The 11,137-nt window shown below is 39.7% G+C and overlaps 1 long non-coding RNA gene and 1 pseudogene across 1 annotated transcript in view; one reads left to right on the forward strand and one right to left on the reverse strand.

Moving 5' to 3' along the window:
- LOC115287971 overlaps nucleotides 1-11,137 on the forward strand; it is a 127,111-nt gene that overhangs the window by 67,489 nt on the left and 48,485 nt on the right. The gene's annotated exons all lie outside the window — the stretch shown is intronic.
- Nucleotides 286-3,246, reverse strand: LOC115287965 (annotated as a pseudogene).

The raw sequence follows: 11,137 nt of genomic DNA on the forward strand, positions 1-11,137 counted from the left end.
ATATCAGAAAACAATCACCATTTTCCTGGCTCAAAAATATGTACGTTAAAAAATCTTCGTGCCAGGCCAGTAGTCAGAATTTACCAATAACATCTTTTTTTTTCCTTGATTGCACACATGTATTTAACAATACAGTTTTACAAAGGATGCTAAGGGCACTTTTCTTCATATTTTATGGAAGGACCAGAAACACGAGAATTTCTAGGACTATCTAACACAGCCAAAACTAATTCCTAAATAGATGCATTACAATTTGTTTCGAGTTTAAAGGCTTAATGGCAATGATAAGGGGACGAAAAAGTTTATTTTACATAACTGAATGAAAAATAATTCAAGAAATAGTAAATAAAATTTAATATGGTCTCATGCGCCCTGAAGGAGGTGGTGCCCGATTTGGGGGGGTGATTGCTATGTCCAGATAGTCTCCTATTTGGAACTTCTGCGACTGGAGGGTTATGGAGTCATCAGTCCCCTTCCTCCCAGACATGGTGCTGCCAATCTCCTTTACCCGAAAGCCAGGTCTTTTAGGATCTGTAAAAACAATTGCAAAATTGAAGTGTGTGCCCTTCTTTCTAGCTTCTGGGTAGACTTCTTTTACTAAACTAGCCAGTTCTTTCAGAGTTGCATCCATCCAAGTGTAGATCTGCAGTTCGCTGGACGGTACGTTTCCGCGGGAGAATTCGTCCATTCGGTGGTGGCGGCCGTTATTGATGGTGAAACCACGCAGCAGCAGCGGGCACGTTTTCTCCCGATCGATCGATCGGTTTCTCCGGCTCTTTCTTAATTTCCTCCTGGGTAACACGCGACTCCACCGCCATCTTCCTCCTACGGCCTGCGAGACCACCAATAACATCTTAAAAGTTAAAAAAAAATACAGTGAGGGGCTAAGAAATGGAGACAAAATATTGTAGTATCTAGAAGTCTTCTGATCTGAATCTGCTGATAGATGTAAACAAAGTATTATTTATATTCCCTAATATTTACAAACTTACTTTCTTTGTAAAATATCAGTGGGGTCATGCCATAGTTAACACAGTACTTGGGCTTCCCCACAGCAAGTGCAGGAAACAAATGAAATAATCATTTGCTGATTGCAGTCTGATTCAACTGCTAAGATTGTTGATGGCGGAGTCTGATTTCAGGCAAGCATTGCATTCCTTCTTGTTTAGATTCTACCCTGAAAGGTTCATTTGAATGAAAGCATAGGTAAAAATTTATTCAGTAAACATACAGTTTATTGCTGAATGGTTTCAACAATCATTAAGAGAGGTCTTATTAGCTGTGCAGTCTCTGCCCAAGGGAAGGTTTGAAATTTTCTCCTAAAATGACCACATGGAGTAGGCGTTCCCTGGAGTCAATAGAGCACAATCAATCAGGTGTGTACACACTAGTGACTTTTAAGTGGGCTCAGGGAGCGAAGGGTTAAAATTCCCTTCTCTGGAGAGTCTCTCTTCGTGTTACAGTATTTATTAGAGCTTTACTAATTTTTTTTACCTCAGTGCATTTTAATTAGAGAACATTTTGTAGTTTTGTTTGTTCTTTATTCTTTGGAAGTCATTATAGTTCTTGTCTAAAATATGGCCTCTCCTCTCTCTTTTTAATGATCTGTGGATTCTTGTGGGGAAGAAGAGAGGGGCATATTTTTAAGGTGCCAAGTTTGGTATTGGTCAATGAGAACTAATTATGTTATTTAGGTTTTCATAGCATTTATTTTGCTTTCTTTGGCAGTCAGTCTGATAAAACTGATTTAATTTCTCCTGTTTCATGTATACTACACGCATGTGTCTTGTATACTACATGGATTTTGTGTTAAGAATCTTGGTGCTATGCTGTTTAATCTCTCGAGTTCATGGTATACTTTCATTGTGAATTGCACACTTATTTTTTTTCCTCTCATTTTGTTATTTGTCTGCTCTTCTATGGTTATTAAAAATAAGAGAATAAGTGATCCCAGACAAATCACTCATCTTTCTTATTAGTCGTATCACAGCTATTTTGACACCATTTATAGGGCTTTTCCTGCCACATTTCCCACATTCAGCTTCTCTCCGAGTCAGAGAGATCCAGTGCTCCTTGCCAGGCCATTGACTGCAAATTCACATGTCCCGTCAACATGTGGTCCACCAGTGTTTGTCCTGTAGTAAGTAGGTTTTTTAAAGCAGTGCCCATGGGAGCAATGTTCTCTTATGTTTAAACATTCAAAATCACTGTTGCCTTCATACTTAAATAATATGGCTTAGTAAAAGATATTCCTACATTGCACTTTCTCATATAAGAGTTTTGTGGGTCTCACTTCTGCTGAGGTTGAATGCTGCTCCACACCCTACTTCTGTGAAGACAGATTCAAGATGGCAGTCAGGCTCAGCAGACACAAATAGTTTTAAGCTGATACTGCGTTTACCTAGTTTTATAGAAGGACACAGGACAGGGGACACAGCTGGCACAGAAACTATCTCATTGGCAAACACAGCATTGCTTTTTGCTCTCTCCTCCATATGGGGCACGTGTGGTTGGCACAAACAAAAGTCCAGGTTCTTGGAGGCATCTCATTACTGAGAAGCTACTATCTTGATTTCCCATGAATCTTTTAAATTTTTTAAAGTTTATTTACTTATTTTTGAGATAGAGAAAGCGCGAGGGCAGGGGAGGGGCAAAGGGAAGGGGAGAGAGAGAATCCCAAGCAGGCCCTGCACTGTCAGCACAGATCCTGACACAGGGCTCAAACCCACAAACCATGAGATCATGACCTGAGCTGAAAACAACAGTCAGATGCTTAACTGACTGAGCTACCCACGTGCCTCTTCATCAGTCTTTTAAACTCTTCTAGATACAAAAGCACAAGCTGCATGCCAGTTAACAGCTCCCTTGTTCCTGGGGCAAAGGAACATGGGAGATGAGTAAGACATTGCACATGTATTTTAAATATGTAATTTCCAAGTGTGCCTGGTACTTTCTTGCTGTTTAAGAATTGATACCAAAATATAGTAGCTTGAAACATAAACCATACATTTACTCAGGGTTCTCGCAGAATAATAGTTCCAATGATCTGGGCTGGGTTGTATAATTTTGACCGGGCTGGCTCACGGGTCTAATAACTGGCACTTTGGTGGAACGCCAGTGGTCCGGATGTCCTACCCTCAGGCCTGGTGGTCAGCTTCCTCTGGGCTCAGGCGTGATGATGACGGGGTCGTGAGTCTCATCATCCAGCAGGCAGGAGAGACCTCACTCACGTGGTAGCTCAGAGTTCTAAGGGCAAGAGGATTACTTCACTTAACAAGCATTCTTTTAGACCCTGCTTGTGTCACAATTACTAACATCCTATTGGTCAAAGCAAGTCACATGGCTGAGCCCAGACTCCAAAGTGGAAGAACACCTCGAAACTGCCCCCCCCAAGGAAACGGTCTGGCGACAAGATGGACCTGGAGGCCCTTCCCAGCAGGGACATTGTACACCTGCTATCGAGATGCTGAAGGCTGCTGGATTCCCACCCCCCCCCATCCACTCCCACACCAGGAAACACTTTATTTTCTTGCCTAGATACCCAGAGGATCCTTTGCCTAACCTAAAGGTTTACTGATTTTACTAGGCTGGGTCGTGGTGTGGATCATTCCCAGTTTACTTTTCATGAGACATGGCGTTCACTTTTAGTATTTTATGCAGATCTTGTATTCTAAGGCAATCTTCATTTACTGTTTCTTTAATGTGTTTTGTTTTCTGATTTCTTTTTATTCTTTAAAATGAGACTTAGGCTGTAATCCTTTTCCCCCCTAGTTCCTGCTTATTTTCTCTCTCGTCTTATTTATTTTGTATTTGGTATTTTTATTTCTCTTATTTCTGTTTTCATGCCCCTTACTACATTGTCTACAGTGCCTGTTTTCCCTTAAGCTACTTCCAGTCTTGTCATTTGTGAGATTTTTTAGTTTTTCTTCCACTTTTGTCCTGAGTTTAACTTTTTCAGATTTCATCTTCTACTTTTTTTTTTTAAGTTTATTTATTTATTTGAGAGAGAGCAAGAGCAAGAGAGGGAGACAGAGAGAATCCCAACTCGGCTTTGCCCTATCTGCGCAGAGCCCAGCATGGGGCTTGATCTCACAAAATGTGAGACGTGACCTGAGCCAAAATCAGGAGTCTGACACTTCACTGAGCCACGTAGGTGCCCCTCATCTTCTACTTTCTTACTGACTTTTGGGTGAGCTTACATATTCTATCATTTTTCCTTTTTTGGTTCCATGAGATGACTGATTCATTATGTGTTATTTTTTAATTAATATTGTTAACTAATGTCAGAATATTTGGTTATAAGTTTCAGCTGCATTTCAGTGAACGTATAATTTTTTTTCCTGATGAACTCTCTTTACCTGTTATATTTTGCTTCTGTTCTCCATTTGTTATGGGTGAGAGTCTGTATTGTGTGAATGGAGATCTCATCCTTTGGATCCCCCTGGAGCGGATTTACATGGTGATATGCACTCAGATAAAGGCAGCCAGGAGAAAAGTAGCAAGCACAAAGCAGGTTACTAAAGAAAGTACTTTGAGAGCCTGGCAGTTTCAGGAGGTGGAACAGTAGCCCCTACGTTTTGGGGATTGAATATTATTTGCCTCTGGGCTGGGAGGAGCTCCAGGAGCTCCAGCCTACAAACAGGGCTTTTGCAATCACAGGTCGGGAGGGGGCGTTTTCCATCCTACCAGGTTTGTACCAGAACCTTTGTGGCAGCCTTCTTCCATCTGGAAAGGCTGCCCATGCAACGCAGATGTATTATAAATGAGTCTGACGGTTTCCCTGGGCCAGAGGTGGAAGAGGAGAGCGTGTGTTCTGCACCTGAGGATTTTTGTCTGTCAGCCCCAAGGTCCTGGAAGGTACAAGGTCAGGACGCTGTGCCTCCAGGCTGATAAAGTGTAGTGTATTTATCACTGTCCTTGCCTCTAGTCCCGTCTCCATTCCCCTTCCAGGACTTGGGACTCCGTTCCTTCCACTGCTCTTGTCTAGCTTCTACCTAACACATCTGTTACACACTTTTCAAAATAAATCATTTATAATTGGTTCTGGTTATTCATTTCAGAATAGGTTTCATTTTTCGTGGACCAGCCCTTCATCCTAGGTGGAAGAAGGTATTTTACAGGGTGGTTAAAGCCATGGTTTATTTCAGTTTTAGCTTTATTGAATTTATTTTTAATCTTCTGCTTATTTTTTATTGAGATATACTTGACATGCAATACTGTGTAAGTGTAAGGAGTTGGAGGCGCGATGAGGAGGGGAAGAGCGGCAGAGCTGTGTCTGATGTGAGGCAGCTGTGCCATTTTCCTGCCGCTCTGAAGCCTGGCGTCTGTGTGTTTGGTCACGAGGCGGTCTCCTGGTCCTCCTCCTCCCTCAGAGATGGTCCCCTTCCTCCGAATGCATATGTGTTGATGTGAATCCATGTTTAACCCTATCTCTGCTTCTAGAATTTCACCCAGGACCAGCAGAGATTGGTCGCTGGTCCATGCCTGCCATTGTCCTGTTTTAAGCAAGAATTCACGTTTTGCCTTTAGGATGGACCCCTCACGTGGGAAAGCTATTCTTTGCCAGAATTTCTGGTGTCTGGCCCCGATGTCGGCTCTCTGCTTCTGCCCACAAGCAGCCCTGTCCAATTTGCACTTACTTCTGTTTCATGTTTTGGTCTTTCACCACACTGTTGTTTTTGATTGGAATGAACTTTTGTTTTTAATTCTACGGGTTGTTTTGGGGAAAATGTTATCTTTATCTCATCTTCAAATTACAAATATACCTCTTGCCTTGTTTCCTCCCTACTTTTCAGGACATTTCTCAATTTCTTTCAATTCTTTTTTTTTTTTTTTGAAGGTATCTGGAGATGTTGTCAGAATTGTATTTTCTAAGAGCACGTCTCATTCTCTGATTGCTCTTTTTGCTCCTTTTCATTGTGTGTCCATGTATCGGATGATACATATGTATAACATATGATACACATATGGAAAGGCGCACAGAATTTTAATGTGCAGTTTCACCAGTGGGAATAAAGCCGGTCGCACCAAGCACACAAGTGAAGAAATGAGGTGTGCCACACTTCCACAGTCCCCAATGTGTTCGTCCCTGTCAGAACACCCCCTTTCACTCAGTAGACAACTACTGTTCTGTTCTTTTTTTTTTTTGCAATTTTAATTGTTTTATCTCAAAAAAAGAGGCTGTATTTTCACATTTATGTATCACTTTTGTCCTCTAAATTCTGACAATATTTGTTCACAGTGTTTGCTGTATGAACTAATTGATTTCTCCTAATGAAATTTGACAATTTTCTACAGGAAGGAAAAATAAATTACCTTTTTTGTCTTCCTTGAAATAATCTATCTTTTAAAAAAGTCTTATTTTTATAAAGAACCATAAACAGAAACCAGATCATTGGGAAATAATTTGGCTGTCCTGTGCCTTCATGTGGGAATAAAAACAACAACAAAAGCTTTAAAGAAAGAATAAAGTTAAAATCTTTACATTGGAGTTTTTAAAAATTTTTTTAAATATTTATTTTTGAGAGAGAGAGACAGAGTGTGAATGGGGGAGGGACTGAGGGAGGTGGAGACACAGAATCCGAAGCAGGCTCCAGGCTCTGAATTGTCAGTGCAGGGTGTGATGTGGGGCTGGAACCCACGAACTGTGAGATCTGACCGGAGCTGAAGTCGGACGCTTAACTGAGTCACCCAAGTGCTCTTACATTGGAGTTTTTAAAGTAAGGCCTGTTGGTTTTGAACTCAGCAATGTTTTTGCAAAGACGAGTTTCATTGGTTTTGGAAATTGACGTTAGGTTGTGTACGCTAGGATCTCCTCACTTGCAGGTGATCTAGTCCACTCATCCTGGTCCTCCTATCCTAGTGGACGCCAGTGGATACATGAAAAGATTTTTACATTTGAAAGGCACTGCAGCAATCAGGTAAGCCAGTCCTCTTCTGTTCCAGATGAGGAAGCAAAGGTGCAGAGGGGATTAGGTAGCTCTCCAAGGTCCTGTAGATGCAAAGACTTCCAGTCCCCTGACTTGATGCTGCATTCATCCTGCTTCCCAAGTCAGGGTATGTCACACTTGCTCACCTCTGCGTTTTTAACTACCTACCAAGTGTAAATATAGCTAAAGCTGACAAGTCCAAATTTGAACTATTTAATTTTGTGTGTGTGTTGAAATCTTGATTCATGTCTTCCATCTGTTTTATTTTATTTATTCATTTATTTATTATTTATTTATATATTTATGTATTTATGATATTCTCAAGTTAGTTAACATATAGTGTAGGCTTGGCTTCAGGAGTAGAACCCAGTGATTTCTCACATATAACACCCATTGCTTATCCCAACAAGTGCCCTCCTAAATGTCCATCACCCATTTACCCTTCCCACCACCCACCTCCCTTCCAGCAACCCTTAGTTTGTTCTCAGTATTTGAGTCTCTTATGGTTCATCTCCCTCTCTGTTTTTATCTTATGTTTCCCTCCCTTTCCCTATGATCATCTGTTAAGTTTCTCAAATTCCTCATATGAGTGAAATCATATGATATCTGTCTTTCTCTGACTGACTTATTTTGCTTAGCATAATACACTCTAGTTCCATCCATGTTGGGCAACTATTTTTCTGTTTCTAACTTTACCCCCTATATGCATTAATGATTTCTTTCCTTCATATCATTTTCTTGTTGTAGGTTTTCTTGTATCTTTAAAGATATTAGAAACAGTTTATTAAAAAAACAAATTTTTGTTTCTGCAGTATCTCTTTCTCTGCTGCGTTCCTTTCACCTATTTGATTTTGTTCCTTTTTTTCTACTAGAAATTTGTCTCACATGCCAAATGATCCTTGGCTTTCCATTCATAAATAAGCATTATGTACTAGAAAATGTTTGGAAGTTCAGTATGTGAGTGGGCTTGTGGGCAAGTGAATTTCTTAGTAAAATGATCCTTTTCGTGTTGGGCATCATTGAACTCTGCTGTCTAGAGTAGAACCTCCCTCTCAGCAGTTATGTCTGACCGAAGCCTTCTGGGGACAGAGCAGGAAGGGGCTTACATTTCATTATTCAAAACATATATTCCCATTTAAGTTCTCAATTTTAGCCTCATATTTCACCCAATCCAGTACCATCCATGACAGCTGGTATTCTGACGGGGCCTCTTCTGTTCAAATTCTCCAGAGGTGGAAACCTAGTGCTCTTGCCAAGAGAGCTGAGTATAGACTGCTTTGCATCTAGACTTTCAACCAATCCCCAATTTTTAGTTTCATGTCTTTTGATCTACCAGGTGACTCCAAGTTATAACACTTCCTGAGATTCTTTGGGTGAATCGTATTTCTACTCTTCTGGAAATTAAATTTCAGTTTTCTTCATTTCACTAGGTCAATTCTGCCAGTCTGTTAAATTCATAAAAAAAAAAAAAATACTCACCTTCTTATCTCCTATTACCACTTCTCCATTCTTTTTTTGTGCTTGTGGGTTTATGCATATTTAATTTCTTTGCTCTCCTTTTCGTGGATTTTCTTGAGGGAGAGCAGATAACATATGTATTCAAACTACAATTGTTAACCAGATTCTGAACAGGAATAGTTCAAACCAAATTTCATATAAAACTTTCCCTTTTTCCTTCCATCCTTTTTCTAGAGGCTCTTTAATATTTTTATTATTTATAACTTGTGTATGTGTGTGTATGCACCAAGATGGAATATTAAAAGTTTTCTAGTTTCAGAGTAGTAATATTGACCTATTATTTTGGTAGAGCAAATTTTAACATGAAACTGTGTTTGAAAGATTTAACCATGCTTTTTAAAATGAATCTATCCAGGATTAACATATTTCCACTGGTAGATATGATATTTTGCAGATGATGTATCATAGAATAGATACCTTCAACAAAAAATTACAAGCTTGTAGAATCCAGTTACTTTTATACACTTTTCTCCCAAATTTAGTTTATTAAGATTTTGAGATTTACCCATTACTAGTTTGTCCTTTCCTCCCAAAGCATTTGTTTCACTGCCTCATTTTATTGTTTTCAATTAGTGAACTCCAACTCTAAACCCACCATTTCCTCAGGTGTTAGCCTCCAGCACTGTTCTCCCCACTGTCATCTTCATTCTGTCTGTTCACCTTCCGTTTTTAGGGCTACTCCAAATTAAGGTTATTAGTCTCACATCATGCTTCCCCTTGCCCTCCATTTGTGCTCATTTGGTCTGGCGTGGGTAATTCCAGTGTAAATTGTTTTGGTCACAAAATAAACTCCTTGCTGTTTGTAGTGAGCACTCCACCCTGGAAGGCATTTTGGAATCTTTATGTGTCTGATGACACCTATCTCTGCCATATTAGAACACTGCCTGAAGCTCTCGATTTGAACTTCAGTGAGGTCAGCAAAAGAGTGGTTTTCTTGAGGTGCCTGGGTGGCTTAGTTGGTTAAATATTTGACTTTGGCTTAAGTCATGATCTCGTGGTCTGTTGGTTCAAGCCCCGCATCAGGCTCTGTACTGATAGCTCAGAGCCTGGAGCCTGTTTCAGATTTAGTGTCTCCCTCTCTTTTTGCTCCTCCCCTATCACTCTCTCTCTCAAAAATAAACAAATATTAAAAATTGTTTTAAAAAATTTTTAAAAGATAGCTTTCTCTTCTTTGATTTCCCATGTCTCCTAATTATTTTAAAGGTGAAAGGGAATGATGGGTCTTAAAATACAGAAATAATTTTTCTCTAGTTTGATTTTTAAATATTAGTTCTGGGTGCTTTATATTAGCTAATATTTAGCTGGAAATATTGCTTCTAATTAGAGTGTATTTCCCCTACCATAAATAGCCTAGAGGACATCTTGGGGAGATGATATGTTGTAGAAAGAGCATATTTTTTGAAATCAGATAGTTGTAGGATTAAACATGGGCCCCATCTCTCACCAGCTGTGATAAAGGACATGGATCCTATCTCCAAGCACTGTTGAAAGGATTAAACGAGACCATGTACTTAAAGTCCCTGATAGATAAGAAGCACTCCATAAATAGTGAGCATTTTATCATTTGTGTACATACTGAAGTTTTCTAGGATATTCTGGGATTATATGCTCTATAATTCAGTACTGCTTTCCTATGTTTAGTCTGATAACACTTCCCGAAGACACTGAAAAACGATTTCAGGACTGCCCGAACCCTGCTTAGATATTTTTCATCTGTTCTGGCTCTTAAGAAGAAAGTTTATATTTTTAAAAATAATTAGCTCATTTATTTTTCCACTTTACTCTCCCTGGAGGGAGAGCCCACAAATTTTCCCACATCTCCAGCTCCAAATAACCACATGATATGTTGGTATGTCTAGTAAGGCTTGGAGGGGGCTAGAGACTTGGCAGAAATCAGGGCTTCCTGCTTTCCTATGTTCCCAGATGTCGGTCCTCATATAAAATCTTTTTTTATTGAAGTATAATGAACATACGGTGTTAGTTGCAGGTGTGCAATATAAGGATTAAACAATTCTTCTATACATTGCCCATGCTCACCCACGTAAGTATACTCTTGATCTCCTTTATCTTTTTCACCTGTCACCTCATCCATCTCACCCTGCAACTGCCAGTTTGTTCTGCTTTCAATTGTCTGGGTCCTTTGTTGTTGTTGTTTATCTTTTTTTTTTTTTCTTTTTTGTTCATTTTGTATCTTAAATCCCACAGATGAGTGAAATTATATGGTATTCGTGTTTCTCTGACTTATTTTACTCAGCATTATACCCTCTGGGTCTGTCCATGTTTTTCAAAATGACATGATTTCATTCCTCTTTATGGCTAAATAATGTTTCATTGTATATATCTATACCACACCTTCTTTAACATTTTAAAAAATGTTTATTTATTTATTTATTTAGAAAGGGGGAGAGAGCACGCAAACAGGGCAGGGGCAGAGAGACAGGGGGAGAGAGACAGAGAGAGAGAGAGCGAGTCCCAAGCAGGCTCTGGTGCTGTTAGTGCAGAGTCCGACATGGGGCTTGATCTCACAGATCGTGAGATTGTGGCCTAAGCTGAAATCAAGAGTCAGATGCTTAACCGCCTGAGCCACCAGCTGCTCCATACCACATCTTCTTTAATCATATATATATATATATATATATATATATATATATATATATATGTGGACAGTCAGGCTACTTCCACATCTTGGC

The sequence above is a fragment of the Suricata suricatta genome, chromosome 1 (assembly GCF_006229205.1).
Source record: "Suricata suricatta isolate VVHF042 chromosome 1, meerkat_22Aug2017_6uvM2_HiC, whole genome shotgun sequence".
In the NCBI taxonomy this organism is placed as follows: Eukaryota; Metazoa; Chordata; class Mammalia; order Carnivora; family Herpestidae; genus Suricata; species Suricata suricatta.